Genomic DNA, 17,289 nt, shown 5'->3' with positions numbered 1-17,289 from the left:
TATAGATACAAAGAATAGACTGACAGCTGTCAGAGGGGAAGGGGGTTGTGGGTTGGGTAAAATTAATGAAGGGATTTAGCAAAGAAAAAGTTATAGACACAGATAGTGTGGAGATTGCAGAACAGAAAGGGGGTGGGGGAAGTTCAGGAGGGTAGACATGGGATAAATGGTGATGGAGGGAGACTTGACTAGGAGTGGTGAACACACAATACAATATACAGATGATGTGTTGTAGAACTGTGCACCTGAAACCTGTGTGATTTCATTATCCAATGTCACCCCGTTAAATTCAATAAAAATTTTTTAAAAATACTCTTGATTATACGTCACTTTGGGAAATTTGGCATATAACCAGAGAAGACATAAAACAATTCAATTTCATTGCTAGAATAAAACCACTGTCATTCTAATATACTCATGCATGTGGACAAAATTTCGGAACACTTAACTTCTATAAAAAAACTGTTTAATGAATAGAAGTATTAGTTTTGTTTTTTTCAATAATATGTAATATTCATCCATAAATTTTTAAAATAATTGGAGAACATCTTTATCTCTCCTCTATGGAATGGATTTTTCAATAAAAGTTTAACTTTTTAATAGTCATTAAATTTTATAATATATTGAATTCTTTAGATAAACTAGATACTTATAACAATGGAATTGATAAACACAAGGAAACATTTTTATCACTTATAGCTTATGGTCACAGAAACCAAAACAATCTTATTTTATACAAAATATGGAGGGCAGGATCAGTGGAGTTTACTACACTAATGCTGCCTAAAGTGCATCAGCAGCCTCAGCATCACACAGCAGGCCATCTACAGTGTGTCTGTAAAGTCACAGGAAAGCAACAAAAGACGATGGAAATGTGAAATCTGCACCAAGTAAAAGGAAAACCCTCCCAGTTTCTGCAGGATGATATGGCATCATGTGTGCATGCGCAGATGATGACGTAATACCGTGTATACGGTGGAGCAGCCCACGGCCATGCCAGTCAAGATGTGGACAGTACAGAGGAAAGTTCAGTGTGTTCTGTGGCTTGCTAAATTCGAATCCGTGACCAAAGTGCAATGTGAATATCGGCGCGTTTATAATGAAGCGCCACCACATAGGAATAACATTACTCGGTGGGATAAGCAGTTGAAGGAAACCAACAGTTTGGTGGAGAAACCCCGTTCTGGTAGGCCATCAGTCAGTGATGAGTCTGTAGAGGCTATACGGGATAGCTACCTAAGGAGCCCTAAAAAATCTGTGCGTGAGCCCACATCAAACTGCGCTGAATAGGTATGAAACTGGGAGAGTTTTCCTTTTATTTGGTGCAGATTTCACATTTCTATCGTCTTTTGTTGCTTTCCTGTGACCGGTCAAAAGTGCACCATGACTTTACGGACACACTGTAGTTAAACCTATCAGGATGTTTCATTTTGGTTCCCAGGCATGAAATATAATTTTCTGGTTATTAAATTTTTAAGGTTGTGGCACCTGAGAGCCTGGACCCCCCAAAAAAGAATCCATAAATGATAAAGATGAACAAAACAGAATCAATATTAAATTTAAAAAAATAATAATGATATGGACCTAAAGAGCCTTATGCTAAGTGAAATAAACCAGTCAGAGGAAGACAAGGGCCATATGACTTCACTTATATGTGCAATCTAGTGAGCAAAGTGAATTAAGGAGCAAAATAGAGACAGACTCACAAATACGAAGAACAGACTGACAGCTGAGGAAAAGGGGGAGGGGGAAGGAGAGGGGGTTAAAAGGGGATAAATGGTGATGGAGGGAGACGTGACTTGGGGTGGTGACCACACAATACAATCTACAGAAGATGTATCATAGAAGTGTACACCTGAAACCTGTATGACTTTATCAACCAGTGTCACTCCGATAAATTCAATTTAAAAAATGAAAAAAAAATATTCTCAAAGAGAATATTCCTAACATCCCAACATGTTTATTTTATTTTTTTTGTATTTTTCTGAAGTGAGAAGCAGGGAAAAGCTGAGGATTGGCCCGTGACGCCACGTACCTTAGGCGTGCTCACACACCTGTGTTTCTCACTGTTGACGGATCTAGGGGACACTCAGTCCTGCTCAGGTGTCCTTCACCCTCCGGCACAGGGCAAGCCCAGTTGCCGAGGACCTTCACAAGCCTCTACTTATGTCATATTTCCCAGCATTACATTGGCCAAAGCACGTCGCATAATCAGACCTACAGTCAAACCGGGAAGACAGAACAACGTTATGTGGCAAAGGATGTCTGATGTTAGCTTTGCAACCTACAACAGGGTGATCATTAAAAGACTTTCAAGCATTGAAATAGATAAGAACAAATTCTGAAGAGAAAGTGAAATACAAATATAAACTATAGAGGTAGAGAACCATGACAGGAGAGTTTGTTCAATGTTTTTAATATAGATGATGGTGAGTATCAAATCGTTATGAATTCAATTACATTGGATACATTTTTTTGAAGTGATGCAGCAGTTCTATTTTTAAATGTCAATATTTACAACACGCTAAACTTATATCCTTTGTAACTATTTAAATTTATGATGAAACTAAATGAAAAATGTGTGAGAGTGGTGACTGAAATAGATTTTCACAATGTTTTGGGGATATGCAAGCAGAATAAATTGAATTGCACTGAATGAATTTCCAGAACCCAAGCCTGAGTCTGAGCAAAGTTCATCATGTTTGAGCACCTCACACCAAGAGGTAATGACACCAGCATTCCCAACCTTTTTTCCATAAGGAATTGGATATGATGCTTCTGGGTCATATGCAGAGTCCCTATATTAACTCAAAAAAAATCAAGATCTTCTGGCATAGCTAGAAACCCTGAAGAGACGTTAGGGCTGGGTGAACAATCCCTGAGGACTGAGGCAGGAAGTGAATGATGCAGCCCCAACGACTGGCAATAGAGAAAAGATGTATGGGAGGAAGTCTCATCATGGGATCATATTCTCTTTAAGATTAAGAACTAGAACTAGTATCATTTGTCAAATCATACACCAAATTTCCAGGCCAGTTTACTTGGGCAAAACACACTATGGAAAGGCATTGAGGAACCAAGCCCAGTCACTTGACAGTGGATAGCAGGAGAGCTCAGGCCTATGGTTGGAAACCAGAAGGAACGGCTCCTCCACCAGAGGAGAGTGAACACCAGACACAAAGCCAACTCCCCACACCAAGAGGCTTCATTAGATTTTCCCTATATCCTGCACCCAGACAGCATCTTCGGAAGGAGGAGGGGTAAGGGAGAACCCCTGAGAAAAGGTTACGTTTTGAGTTATGACCCACAAAGAACTATTACAGGAGAAGGGAGTGAGATGTTTTAATTTATATGATTAAATGGTTTCTGACAACCACACAAATGTGTGCATCAGAGCAAGATGTAACCCATTATTGGGAAATTCATGCTCTATATTTTGTACAACTTAGTGGTAGCGTCCTTACATTGACTTGACTACAAATAACAGTAAAAACTAAGAATACAAAAAACTATGTACATTGTAAAATCCCGAGCAACATTTAAATAGTCTATTTTAGATAATGATATAGAGATTTTTTAGATTACTTATACAGTATTTTCTTTCCAAAGTGTTAAAATAATTGAATATTTGATACAAACAAAAGAATATGTGTATTAACTCAAGAAAATAGTATTAACATAAGGTAATTTAGAAAAAATACAAATTTCTTCTCCATCCAGCTAAGAAACTTCTTATCAAATCATTATAATCTATTATGCCTGGTTCATGCATTCCTTTCATCTACTCATTTTGTGAAAGCCTAGTGTCTAGCTTTGATGGAAAAACTGAATTATGCAAATATTGAGATTTAGTCCTGCCTGCCTGAAGCAAGCAAATTAACTAAATGATTTCTCAATTTTCCTTCCAAGGCCTATGATTTAATGAAGTTGCATGAAAGATGACTAAACTCAAAATGTGTGGCGAGGCTATCAACCTTGAGGGTGTTCCTGCGATCTGCACCTCCCTCGCGCGGGGGAGTGACTTTTATCGAAGACCTGAGTCTCATTATGTGTATTCAAGAGGTATTTACCAAAACCCATTAAAGCAGTTGCTTAGGCCTCTTTGTGGTGAGGTCATAAATACAGGATAGAGTATTTTCTAGGGCTGGCTTCCAGAAAGACCCAGAAATGGATACACTCGGGATAAATGACTAATGCATCTGTGTCAGTCACAGTCCAATCAAGAGACAGAAATTATAATGGCTCCTTTATCAGAGAGAAAATAATGTGCAGAATTAGGTTGGTGTAAAGAAATTGTGAGCAATATTAACTGAAAAGGCCAAATGAAACCCCAAACACTGAGACAGGGTGCATACAGGTAGCGCCTGGCAAAAGCAGCTCCCACACCCACGCTGGGAATGTCTGGAGAGGGGCTCTGGGGACTGAAATGCAGACCCTCCCAGAGGGGCACTGGCTGGCTGGTGACCATGTCCCTATGGCTGGTTCTGCAAGTGTGACATAAATTCCCAAAGGGAGTTCAACGCTGCTTCTCCAAAAAATAGCTGCTATAGGTGAAGAAGACTGAGGGAATCGGGGAGATGTTTAAGGGTACAAACGTGTAACCAGCAGATAAATAGGCCCCTAGGTCTAACACACAGCACAGTGATACAGGCAACAGGACCGTGGTATAAACTCCGAAGTGGCTAACAGACTAGATCTTCATCGTTCCCACCACAAAAAAAGAAATGATAACTAGGTGACTTGCTAGGGAGTTAACTCACCCAGCAGAGGTAATCGTATCGCATTATATGCATGGATCAAACCAACGGTTGTATACCTCCAACTTATACTATAATATATGCCAGTTATATCTCAATAAAAATACATTAAAAAAAGGACACAAATGGGTACAAGTTTGTTCTTCCTTCCCATTTCACAGTCTTCCTCTAGCACCCCTAGCGACAGTCTGGCAAGGAGAGGATTGCAAAGCAGAAGTGTGGTTTTCAGAGTCCCGGCTCCAGCAGGAGGAAGCAGAACATAGAAGGCGAGTTTGACGCTAAAAACCAATAGCTTGATATTGGAATAGGCAAAAAAAAAAAAAAAAAAAAAAAAAAAAAAAAAAAAAAAGTGTAGACAGCAGTCTGTCAAGTTGATAGAAAACAAATGCATGGATGTGGACATACAAAAGGCAAACACAACACTATTCAAATATATTGAAAAAGTAAATACCTCACAATTAGAGGAAATTATCTTTGTAAAGAATACATAGTTCTGATTTTAAAAAAGGTATAAGCTTCTGATGCGTAAATAAGTGTGCCCATAAAGTCATGGTGCACTTTTGACTGGTCACAGGAAAGCAACAAAAGATGATAGAAATGTGAAATCTGCACCAAATAAAAGGAAAACTCTCCCAGTTTCATACCTATTCAGTGCAGTTCGATGTGGGCTCCATTTGTTGCCCTACACACATCCAAACAATAGTGAAGTTCTTGCCACACATGGATAAGGACGTCTGGTATAACAGAGTGAATAACGTCTGTGATTCTCTAAGTGACTGATGTCGTGGTGCTTTGTTATAAACCCGCCGATGTTCACGTTGCACTTTGGTCATGGATTCAAATTTAGTGAGCCACAGAACACACTGAACTTTTCTCTGTACCGTCCACATCTCAACTGGCATGGCAGTGGGCTGCTCCGCTGTATACACGGTGTTACGTCATCATCTGCGCATGTGTACATGATGCCACATCATCCTGCAGAAACTGGGAGGGTTTTCCTTTTATTTGGTGCAGATTTCACATTTCTATCGTCTTTTGTTGCTTTCCTGTGACTGGTCAAAAGTGCACCATGACTTTACGGACACACTGTATAATATCTTTACATTTCATCGGAAAAAGATGCTGATGTTGAGGGGTGAAAATTTAGATGGTTTCAGTTCAAAATACACTGGGCGCTCTGACTTGCTCTTCTGAACAGAAGCGAGAGTGATTCTGATACCACTTCCACTCGGGCTCTCTGTGACTACCCAGCTCACTCTCCACAGAACAACTCCCACATTATTAGGATCACTTTTCTTTAGTTCAAGTACAGCTAGTGTCACTTCTAAGACAAGCAGCAGACACGCACAGGCACAACAGAGTTCCCACGCGAGTCTTGGAATTAGTTTGGGTGAATCACAACAGAGCTGCCTGCCCTTTGCAAGGCCTGTCCAACATGTTTAGTGGCACAAAATACACAGCAGCCAGGTCAGTGTGTGTGTGTGTGTGTGTGTGTGTGTGTGTGTGTGTGTGTGTGTGACTAAAGAATCAATGTGGGCTTCCCTGGTGCTGGCAAAGTGCAGTGACATGATGGGTGACAGTAGAAGAGAGAATAAGACCAAGAAAACAAGGGAGAAAAATGGGAATGAGTGACCTGTTGAGAAAATCCATTTTATCCTATGTGTTACTATTTTTCGTCTATATGCTGTAGACCTAGGAGGCATGCCTAAAAGCAAATGGATGGCGGAGAGGAAATATATACATAATATATATACATATACACATGTGTGTATTTACATATGGAGTGGGACAAAAGTAGGTTTATAGTTGTTTGTACTGACAATAATACAATGATAAATAATACAAACATAAACCCTGTTTCACATACTCACAACCGTAAACCTACTTTTGCCCCACCCTCTGTATAAAAAGAATCATAGAAACTAACAATCACATATAAGAAAATCTTTAAGCCCCATCAAATAGGTATTTTCAGTATAAAATCAAAATTCCTACAGTCTTCAGTGCTTCTAGATCTTTCTCCTGTCTCTGTCTCTCTCTCATAGTACACTCGAAGTGAACCATTTCAACTCAAAGCACCCAGTGGACAGCTTTGCATTTTGAGATTCCAGAGTAGCAGCAAGGATAAGCCTATGCTCTATGCTCATTTTACATCAGCATTTCAGACCTGAGCCTCTGTTTTTCAAGAGTCAGAAACAGGAGGACTATTTCCACCAGGTTATATCTGAGCCAAAGGGGCAGCAACAGATTTAAAGGAAGAGAGACGACCTGACAGCAGTTTAAGATTGGTTGGTGAGTCAACCTACACTGACCCTCGCACATAAAACTTCCATGTTCCTTGCCAGCAGGAAGTCTTGAAATGGCTGCTAATCTCGGGATATTCACAAACACACCTGGTTGAATCCTTGGCAACTGCCTTCTTGATCCCTGCTTTCAATAAGCCCTTAAAGAATGCATTTATCACTTGGGCCATTTGGTGATAAATGGAGTTCATTCAGTGCATCCTCTAATTAATTAGTTTGCTTTCTGTGCTATTAATGGAGGCACAAGTATATCCATTAGCCCTTGGGGAGTTATCTTGCGTGCAGCCTTTGAAAAAGGTCCGTTTCCCAGCCCTATAAGGTGCTGATTCAGTAATGCTGTTTGGGCTTCCATAGGAAGTTGTAGATCTTCCCAGAAAACCAGGTTTTCCTCCAGCCCGAAAGGGAAAATAAATATCTGCAGGACTCTGCTTGTCCTGAAGAGGTTCTAGTTTCACCGCAATTTCCACCCAACCCACCGTGCATTTTGTCAGGCTGAGGTTCAGCGGTTAGGTTGCTAATTAAGTTAACAAGTGCTGTGTGCAGCTTAATTTGGCAACAAGCTATCCTACAGACTGTTCAATAAGAAAAGCCGCATTTCTCTAATGGCGCTGTTTTTAAGCGTGGAATTAAGCTAAAACTATAATGATCCCTGTGAAGGGACATCTGATGCATGTGCTCAAAAGGCAGAAAAAGAGGATTCAGCGATTGCAGCACTGGATACGCATACCTTTGTCTTTACCGATTTGCTGCTCAGAGTAGCTGAAATAGGGCCAATTACCTGTGCACATTTTTAATTCATCAGAATTCAAATAAAATGTGTTTTTCAGCCCAACTTTCTTCTTGTAGCTGGCATTTCGCCCAACTGGAAATTGACTTTTAGTAAGAATTTTCATTGCAGTGGGCTAACTGTGGGTGTGATTTATCCTCTTGTTCTCCTTTGTGGATCTGCCTCTCCTCCAGCTTCTAGGGGCTAAAATAATAATTCACTGGTTCATTTATTCAATAAATATTTATTGAGCATCTACTGTGTGCCAGACAGTGCACTAGTCTCTATGGACTCAGAGACAAAAATATGCCTAAAGTGGGATTTTGATAGAGATACCAAAAGCATAGTCATGTATTTATTCCATCAAAGGAGACCACAGTTTGGGGAGAAATGTACTAGACTAAGATGCCAGAGCCTAGGTCATAAGTATACGGTGTATAAACACGCCTAAACTCAAGTCACTAACCAAGGAAAGAAAATGAAATAAGCAAGTGGTCTAATCTCTCTGGGCCTCATTAGTTCATTTATAAAGTAGAGGATTGGCCTATTTTTTAAAGTCCCTTCCAGCAGATTTCTTTTCCTTTTACATTTAAAATTTTTGTATTGAGGTGAAATTGGTATATACAATTATGTAAGTCTCGGGTGTACAATATTCTCATCTGGCATCTGAACATGGTATGATGTGATCACCACTGGAAGACTAGTTACTGTCCATCCCCACACAGTTGACCCCCTTTACCCGTTTTGGCCACCCCACTTCCCCCATCCCCTCTGATAACCACCAATCTAAACAGATTTCTTCAACTATCCAAATTCTCTCATGACTTGTCCTCAACCAAATGCTGTTTCCTCAACCGGAGTTCCTTCCACCTTCCTGTCTCCATTTCTGGGTATTAAAAGACTACTCAGTCAAGTCTGTCATCAGATGATTGTGTTGGATCAATGTCAGATTTCTAGTTTTGATTAATGTACCAGTTATGTAAGATGGGGGAACCTGGGCGATGAGTCCATGGCATCTCTCCACGCTGTTTCTGCCTCTTCTTAAAAGTGTGTAATTATTTAAAAATTTAAAAAGTTGTTTTTTAATAAAAACAAAATTCACGACCTACCTCAAAAATCAAACCAAAACTGAAATCAATGTACTCTTTCCTCTCCTCTCCCTCTCCTCTTTTATAACATTCTGACTGTTTTATAATTAGTTGCAAAACTACCTGCCTCTTTTGATTTTTAAACTGAGAGATGGAACTGTGTCTTACATGTCTTTCTATCTTCCACAGGTGTTAGAACAGTTGCTTTTCTAACCCAGCTTCATTCAATTCAATTCAACAAACTAGGTTTAAAACACTGGTTCAAACATCTCCTTACATCCCTTATCTCAACGGGGAAGCTCTGCTTTACATCCTGCCTCCCCATGAGCGGCATTCAACAGAATCTGTATGCAGAACAGGTGCAGGCGTCCTGTGCACATAGCCATTTCCTCAAGGTGCCAACCGGTAGAATGTAACTGGCCGAAGCACACACCTGGATACCAAGGACAAAGGGAGTTCATTAACCAGTGATGATGGAATATAGTACATAAATAACAGAGCAAGATAAAAATAGGGATTCCGGTGGATAAACATGCAGGTCCTGCAGTCGCCTGCTCTGGATTTGGTTTGCAAATAAAGGACAATCAAAATAAAGCACACTTCTGTTTGCTTCTGAAGATGCTTCTCCCTAAGGCTTTTTGAGAACTTATGATTCCGACATTAGCACATACATATAAAATGTAGACACCTGGAGATGAACACCACAAGGACAGGCTCCCAAAGGTCATTGCTACCCACCTATGACTTGTAGCTGTTAAGCTGTTAAATCTGGTAGCAGTTGGAATCAGCCAACTGTAGCTATTAAGATAAAGATTGCTGTGCCTGTGTATTTTACTACTTGTTAAATATAGGTCATTGCAAATTATTATTTTTTTATCACTATAAGGTGTTCTTTTATTTATTTTTTCATTGATTTTAACTTATTGTATTTACATAGATTCTAGTGTTGCCCCGAATGCATCCCCCCTCCCCTGTATTCCCCTCAACATCTCCCTTGCCCCACCCCCATAGCACCCTCCCCCTTCCCTTCAGGTTTATCCCCTCCACCTGGAAACTATTATGTTCAGTGAAATAAGCCGGGCAGAAAAATAAAAATATCATATGACCTCACTCAGTTGAAGAATCCAATGAACAATGTGAACTGAGAAACGGAATTGAGACAGAGGAGGGATCAAAGGGACCAGAGGAAAAGAGGTCATTGCAAATTATTAAAATGTAATTTCAATAAACTTAAAATGAAATAGAATTCAAAACTTAAGTCAATGGCAACCACTTTTTGAGAACATCAGTAAACTATTGAAAATAAATAACATCTAGGATAGAACATTGCAGAAGGCAATACATTTTTATTGTTTATATTATATGATTTAAAATGGTATCTGTACTTGATTTTGCTTCTAGAGATAAATAATAAATGTGTAAAATATTCCAACCATGTATAAAAATTAAAATGTAATTTCTAATAGTTATTTGTTTCCCCAAAAACCTTGTTCAGTATAGATATAAATTCAAACTTATCGATAATTTAAATAAACTATAAAAAATTTTACTATTTACCTACTTGGATGCCAGTTAAATTTTACATGAGTTCTTTTTTCTGTTTGATATTGTTCCCTTTCAATATTTCTTTTCTCTTCCAAACAGACCCAAAGAGTGTGTCTTATCTGCACTTAGCAGCCCCGGGGCCGCTGCTGGGCTCTCTCCCTCCCACGGTGGGACCATGTCTTCAGCCCAAGTGCTCCTTCACTCTGGTCCCCGCAGGCACAACTGCCACCAGGTGACTCAGAGCTGCCCTGTGGCCCTCTCAGGGGGGTACCGGCACAGAGCTGTCCTCTTCCTCTGTGTCAACACATCACCCGTCATATGCTTTGTTTGTCCGGGAGACCTCACTGCTGTTTGTCATATTTGGTTCACTGCCCTTCCAGGTCCTGTTAGAAGTCTTGCCATGTCCCCCCATCTGTGTCTGGCTACCCTGCCTTGGTGCATGCTGGGGAAGAGGAACAGAGTATATTCTTCTTGCCCACCCCCATGCCAATACCCCTCTGTAGCTCTGGATCAAACCTACAGGGCCATTTTCTCTAAGCCCCTACTCCAAGTGTCAATTTATGTGATATCAGGATGTGATCTTCACAAAAGAGGCTTACCTTAGTCTCAGTCACTAAAACAGCTCTAGGAAATACTTCTCTATTTGTGCGTTTCCACTCTGCTTATGGCTTTCTCCTCTAAAACAGGATGTGGCTATAAAGTAGTGGTACAGATGGGGTCCAATTTATTCTTCATGAAATAAGTATGGATTTAATGTTTTATTATAAATTGTTGCTTGTGTCCAAGTTACCTCTTATAAAAGCATACTTTATTATTTTTGAAGTTGCCATGGTGATATTTTTTCATCTTAGGTAGTTGATAAGTTTATTTTTGCAATTGACAGAAATCATTTCGAATGGGGATATGCCATCCCCACAAAGCAAATAAATTCTATTTCCATGGGACGAAAGAGAAATGTAGTCCTCGGATCCAAGTGGGATAATAGAAGGGACCACATTTCACATTATCGTCTTTCTGTCCTTGACACAACATTTGACTTGTCGCCTCGCTTTTACATGCCATGTGCCCCAGCTGCATACTGCTGCAATACGGGAAATGGGAGATGGGCCCAGGTCATTCAGGCCTGTACTATTCAGCATGAACATAGCCTCAAAATACAAAGAGCCTGGTCTGGGACACTAGACTGGAAGCCATATCATTTCTATCTCCAGTCACTAGTCATTTGTTCCGTCCTTCAGCAAATAATTTAACCTTTCTCTGTCTTGGACTTTTCTATGCATTAGGATCATAGTCATCCCCATTATAGGCATTTGTAGGGAAAAAAAAGCATTCACAATTAAAACTGTCCAGCATTCAGATGGATTAAAAAGCTTTGGTACATATATACTATGGAATACTACTCAGCCATAAGAAATGATGACATCGGATCATTTACAATAACATGGATGGACCTTGATAACATTATATGGAATGAAATAAGTAAATCAAAAAAAACTAAGAACTATACGAACCCATGCATAGATTGGACATAAAAATGAGACTCAGAGACAAGGACAAGAATGTGATGGTAACAGGGAATGGGGTGGAGGGGTGGGGAGGGGGCGAGGAAGGAGAGGGAGGGAGTGGGGGGTAGGGGCACAAAGAAAACCAGATAGAAGGTGACGGAGGACGATTTGACTTTGAGTGAGGGGTATGCAGCATAATCAAAGGTCAAAATAATCTGGAGATGTTTTCTCGGAACATATGTACCCCGATTTATCAATGTCACTGCATTAAAATTAATAAAAATAAGATTAAAAAAACTGTCCAGCATTATACATAAAAGGGCTTTAAAAAAATTATTCCTAGGCAGTAACTGGCAAACATGCCCTGCCTATCTCTGCCACCACCTTTGTATATGCAGATTCCTTGTTAACATCAAAGGAGGGAGAGCGCAAACAACTCTACCCAGACTAATGTAATAATAACACCATCTATCAAGCACTTACTCTGAGTCAGGCGCTGCTCTGAGTGCTTCACATATATTACCTCTATTAATCCTAGCACTAACGATGGGAGGCAGACCCTCTCATTAGCTCAGTTGAGGGAACTCAGGCAGCAAAAGGCTAGAGAGATTGCCAAGGGTTGTCCAGAAGCAGGGTGTTAGCCATCCCCTGGGGCACAGCCAGCCTTGCTCTGCCTAATGCCTCCCAGGATCACACCTGGCCTGGGCTCAGTCGGGGCTGGATGGGCTCCGTTTGCCTGTAAATCTGAGAACATCTGGGGCAAAGCTCACCCCAATGGAAGAGATGACCAGTGGGCACAGATTTGGATCAAAACTGTCACTACTGGAAGAGACAGACGATTTTGTTTTTAACATCATGGCATCTATAACTTAGAATATTTTTTAGATAGACCAAGCCATTCAATTAGTCAATGGGTGATTACTGAGCACCTACTTACTATGTTTTAGGTACCATGTTGTTGCCAATGAATGAAGACATCAGTGAACAAGAACTGCAGAGTCCCTGTCTTCAAAACTATTTCTTCTTACTGGAGCTGGTGAAGGGGGAATACACAAATAGTAAAATTAAAGGAACTGACTTTTGGAAAGTCATTAAGCAGCGTTAGAAACAGAGTTTGTAATTTTTGTATTAGTGGTATGAATGGGAGGGTACTTTTCCTACCTGAGTTGCTATGGAGGCAACAGAAACATGGCAGCCAAAGACACAAGCTGGATCGGACTTCATATTTTCATCTGTACTGCAAAATAGACACTGTTCTTTATCCTAACAAGAACTCTGGCAAAGTATAAGAATAAAGAATTCACCAAGGAAATTAAAGATAAGAGTAAACACGAAACAACAAACATGAAAACAGATCTCGCTGTAATTTAAAAAGTAAAATGAAATTACAATGATGTTTTTCCTTTAATCGGGTTGGTATAAAATTTTTTTTTTCTTTATCATTTTTCTGAAGCTGGAAACGGGGAGAGACAGTCAGACAGACTCCCGCATGCGCCCGACCGGGATCCACCCCGCACGCCCACCAGGGGCGATGCTCTGCCCACCAGGGGGCGATGCTCTGCCCATCCTGGGTGTCGCCATATTGCGACCAGAGCCACTCTAGCGCCTGAGGCAGAGGCCACAGAGCCATCCCCAGCACCCGGGCCATCTTTGCTCCAATGGAGCCTTGGCTGCGGGAGGGGAAGAGAGAGACAGAGAGGAAAGCGCGGCGGAGGGGTGGAGAAGCAAATGGGCGCTTCTCCTATGTGCCCTGGCCGGGAGTCGAACCCGGGTCCTCCGCACGCTAGGCCGACGCTCTACCACTGAGCCAACCGGCCAGGTCTAAATTTTTAAAAATATACATAGTGTTGGGAAAAGATGTGAAAAAACATAAATTTTTCTACTACTCAATAACAATTTATTGAGTGCTTTCTATGTCCTAGGTATGTTGCTAGACATTAATGAGACACACATTTACTCAACAGACATTATAGAACATGTCCAATCTACTGTGAATGAGGTGGCCTGCTGAGATCTGAGGGTTCCTGGTGGGCCGGGCAGATAGCGTTCCTGGTAGGCAGGACAGACAGGGTTCCTGGTAGGCAGGACAGACAGGGTTCCTGTCCTCTTGAAGCTTACATGCTAGTAGAGGAAATAGGTATTTAAACATACACAAAAACATCAACATACACACAAAATATAATATATACTTAAAAGAGTGAAAAGGGCTATCGTACCATTTCCAAATTTTTACATAATTTGTTATTGTTTATTTTACTGGTGTGTGTTTATTAACAATATAGTATGAAATATTTGCAGGTAGTAATGTTTCTATTCATTTTTGACCTTCTAAGCCTTAGCACAATGATTGGTTCGTTGTAAGCATCGAGGAAATAATTCTTCATTCTTAAGACACCTAAAATCTGATGTCTTATCCCTTAAACTCGGGAAATTATCCTAGAAGACTGAAAAAATGTTTGAGGTCATTATGAGAAAGAGTCAATCCCGTGTTCAGGAACCCCAATCTGCCATCTAGAGAGAACACTCAAACTGACTGCTAACCAAAATGATCATAGCTGCAACTCAGTCTGATCTCTGAAATGATATTTCTCCGGACATCACAGGAGCCTTCCTCTAAGGATAATGTCACAGCCAAATAAGATCTCATCAAGGCCTGAATGCCCATTAAAATCATTCTAAATGCTCTCAGCTGAAGCCCACAGAGCATCATTTAATTATACAGAATTTCTGATTGCTTTTCAGCATCCCTTTTCTCATTGAGCTCTTCGCCCCTTGTGCGTCTCCACCACGGAGAGTCCCCGTCAATCCAAACAGCAGCTTTTGTTACAAAAGATGTGAATGGATGAAAGAGAGGAAAGGATTAGACAGAGCCCGAAAAAAACAATTAGACATTAGACAGTGAGCAGGTACTTCCTCTGAAATTCCTGTAACATTTCATTCACTAATTCGTTTATCTGATAATCAGATTTACCAGTTTTAAATCTCACTTCTCTTAACTGGTAACAAATGTTCATATACCTCAAGTGAATGAGACTTATAAGATAGTTAAACGCTGTGGAATTAAAAGGTAATGTCCCATAGATTACTGATTAAAAGGCATTTTGAGACACATTAAAAAACAATTTTATAGACTTCTTTGCACAGACTGGAATGAGAAGAGATTTTATCAAGTTTTCAGAGGAAATATGTCTTATGTTTTGGCATGAAATACAGTAACTTCAGTGTAGAACAAAAATATAACTTATTCTATGGGGATAACCTTGATTTACATGATTTAAGACTCTTTATCAAATGCCAGATGAAAGCTACTGAGTCAATGCTCATCCACTCTGGTTTTATTCTTTCAAGTTCCATGAGGATTTCAATTTCAGCAGTCTCAGCATATTGAGATTAAATAATTCAGAAAGACAAAAAATATATATACTGAAATTATTTCTTTAAACAGCTACCCACTGAAAGAATAATTGTTCTTTCAACTGTAAAGGGAGCAAAAGATGCATATAAATCCTCATTTTCTTTCTCCTGTTGCTGTGATATGGTATAGGTTTCTTCCCCATAAAATAATTTAGCATACTTATGGACCAGCCAATGCAGATAACTTTCCAAGGAAACACGTTAGCTCTGTTTCCAGTACCGTGCCATTGGAAGTTATTGACAATGGGAATCTGACAACCTGAAAGCATTTCCTGATTTGGAGCAGGTGCAGGCTTCAATAGGCATGCTCCACTTGTTATCTGATGATTGCTACTTCCTGATCAGGGATACATTCAGTCATAAAATAGTGCTTAAAATAGAATTACCCATGGATTATGTATGAAATTCATGGGGGAGGGGAAGAGCACACGAGAAGGTTCTCACATATTTTCAGTTGACACAGGGTGAATGGAGGCTCCAGGTGGAATTCTGTGCAGCACAGAACCATGATTAACACATTGTGCTTACTTAAAAGAAAATGGTGACATGGAGCTCAGCAGAATATTTTGAAGACACTGTGTGGTAAGAATAGATTGGCATACACAAGCCCCTCATCATTTGCATATGCATCATTTAAAGGATGAGACACTGACAGAGAGGGCTTCAGTTAAGGGTACTACTCAGTTTGCTGTAACCCTGAAAGAGCTCTAAAATAGAAAGTCTGGCCTGACCTGTGGTGGCGCAGTGGATAAAGCGTCAACCTGGAAATGCTGAGGTCACCGGTTCGAAACCCTGGGCTTGCCTGGTCAAGGCACATATGGGAGTTGATGCTTCCTGCTCCTCCCCCTTTTCTCTCTCTCTCTCTCTCTCCCTCTCCTCTCTAAAATGAATAAATAAAAGATTTAAAAATTTAAAAAAAATTTAAAGTAGAAAGTCTGTTTTAAAAATGAATTCATTGGTGCCTGACCTGTGGTGGCGCAGTAGATAAAGCGTCGACCTGGAACACTGAGGTCGCTGGTTCAAAACCCTGGGCTTGCCTGGTCAAGGCACATATGGGAGTTGATGCTTCCTGCTCCTCCCTCCCCCTTCTCTCCCTCTCTCTCTCTCTCTCTCTCTCTCTCTCATTCTCTCTCCTCTCTAAAAATTAATAAAAGAAAAATTTAAAAAAATTAAAGCAAAGAATTAAAAAAAATCTTAAAAAAAAAAAATAAAATAAAATAAAAATAAAAATGAATTCATTGGTATGGAGGGGGAATCAAACTATAAAACAAGATGTGTCATGTGGCCCCACTGTAAATGTACACATACGTACATGTGAAGAAGAAAATTGGATTAGAAACACCAGCATATAATATAGAGGTGACAGAATTTAGAATAATCTTTTTCTTCTTTCCCTCATTTTCCAAGATGCTTCCAGTACATGTTTTTAAAATAGAAAATTTACCAAATAAGTTGCATTGCCTCCAAACTCGATAATGAGCGTCCTTTGTTGACGCCTGAGAGCTATGAAATACGGAATAGATGTGTCTTCTTACCCTTTCTCAGTATGACTGAGAACCAATAGCATGAGCATTTAAGTGTTTATAGAGCCACCTAGTACTTCCTTGTTTCCTGAACCCAAAAGAACCAGAGAAATTTCTAGAAGTATGGGGAAGGAGTAAGAAGTGGCTGGAAACCAGGTAAGGGGCAGTTCAGCATTTCTCATTGTACTCATGTAGCATTGCCTGAAATGGCACTTTAGTCTTTGCACAATGAATGTCATCAGTGTACAAGTGGCGGCACACGGAGGTTTGGAGAACTCTGTTGACAGCCACTGGTTTGTAGCAAGCAGTGGGTCTGCATTATTTTGCTCCTCCTTAACCAGTGGCATATTTATGATGTCTTCTGTTTCAAACGGCTGCCCTCATCCTC

Source organism: Saccopteryx bilineata, chromosome 11 (genome assembly GCF_036850765.1).
Source record: "Saccopteryx bilineata isolate mSacBil1 chromosome 11, mSacBil1_pri_phased_curated, whole genome shotgun sequence".
NCBI classification, from domain to species: domain Eukaryota; kingdom Metazoa; phylum Chordata; class Mammalia; order Chiroptera; family Emballonuridae; genus Saccopteryx; species Saccopteryx bilineata.
The sequence above is the reverse complement of the archived record's forward strand: the minus strand, read 5'-3'. Positions refer to the sequence as shown.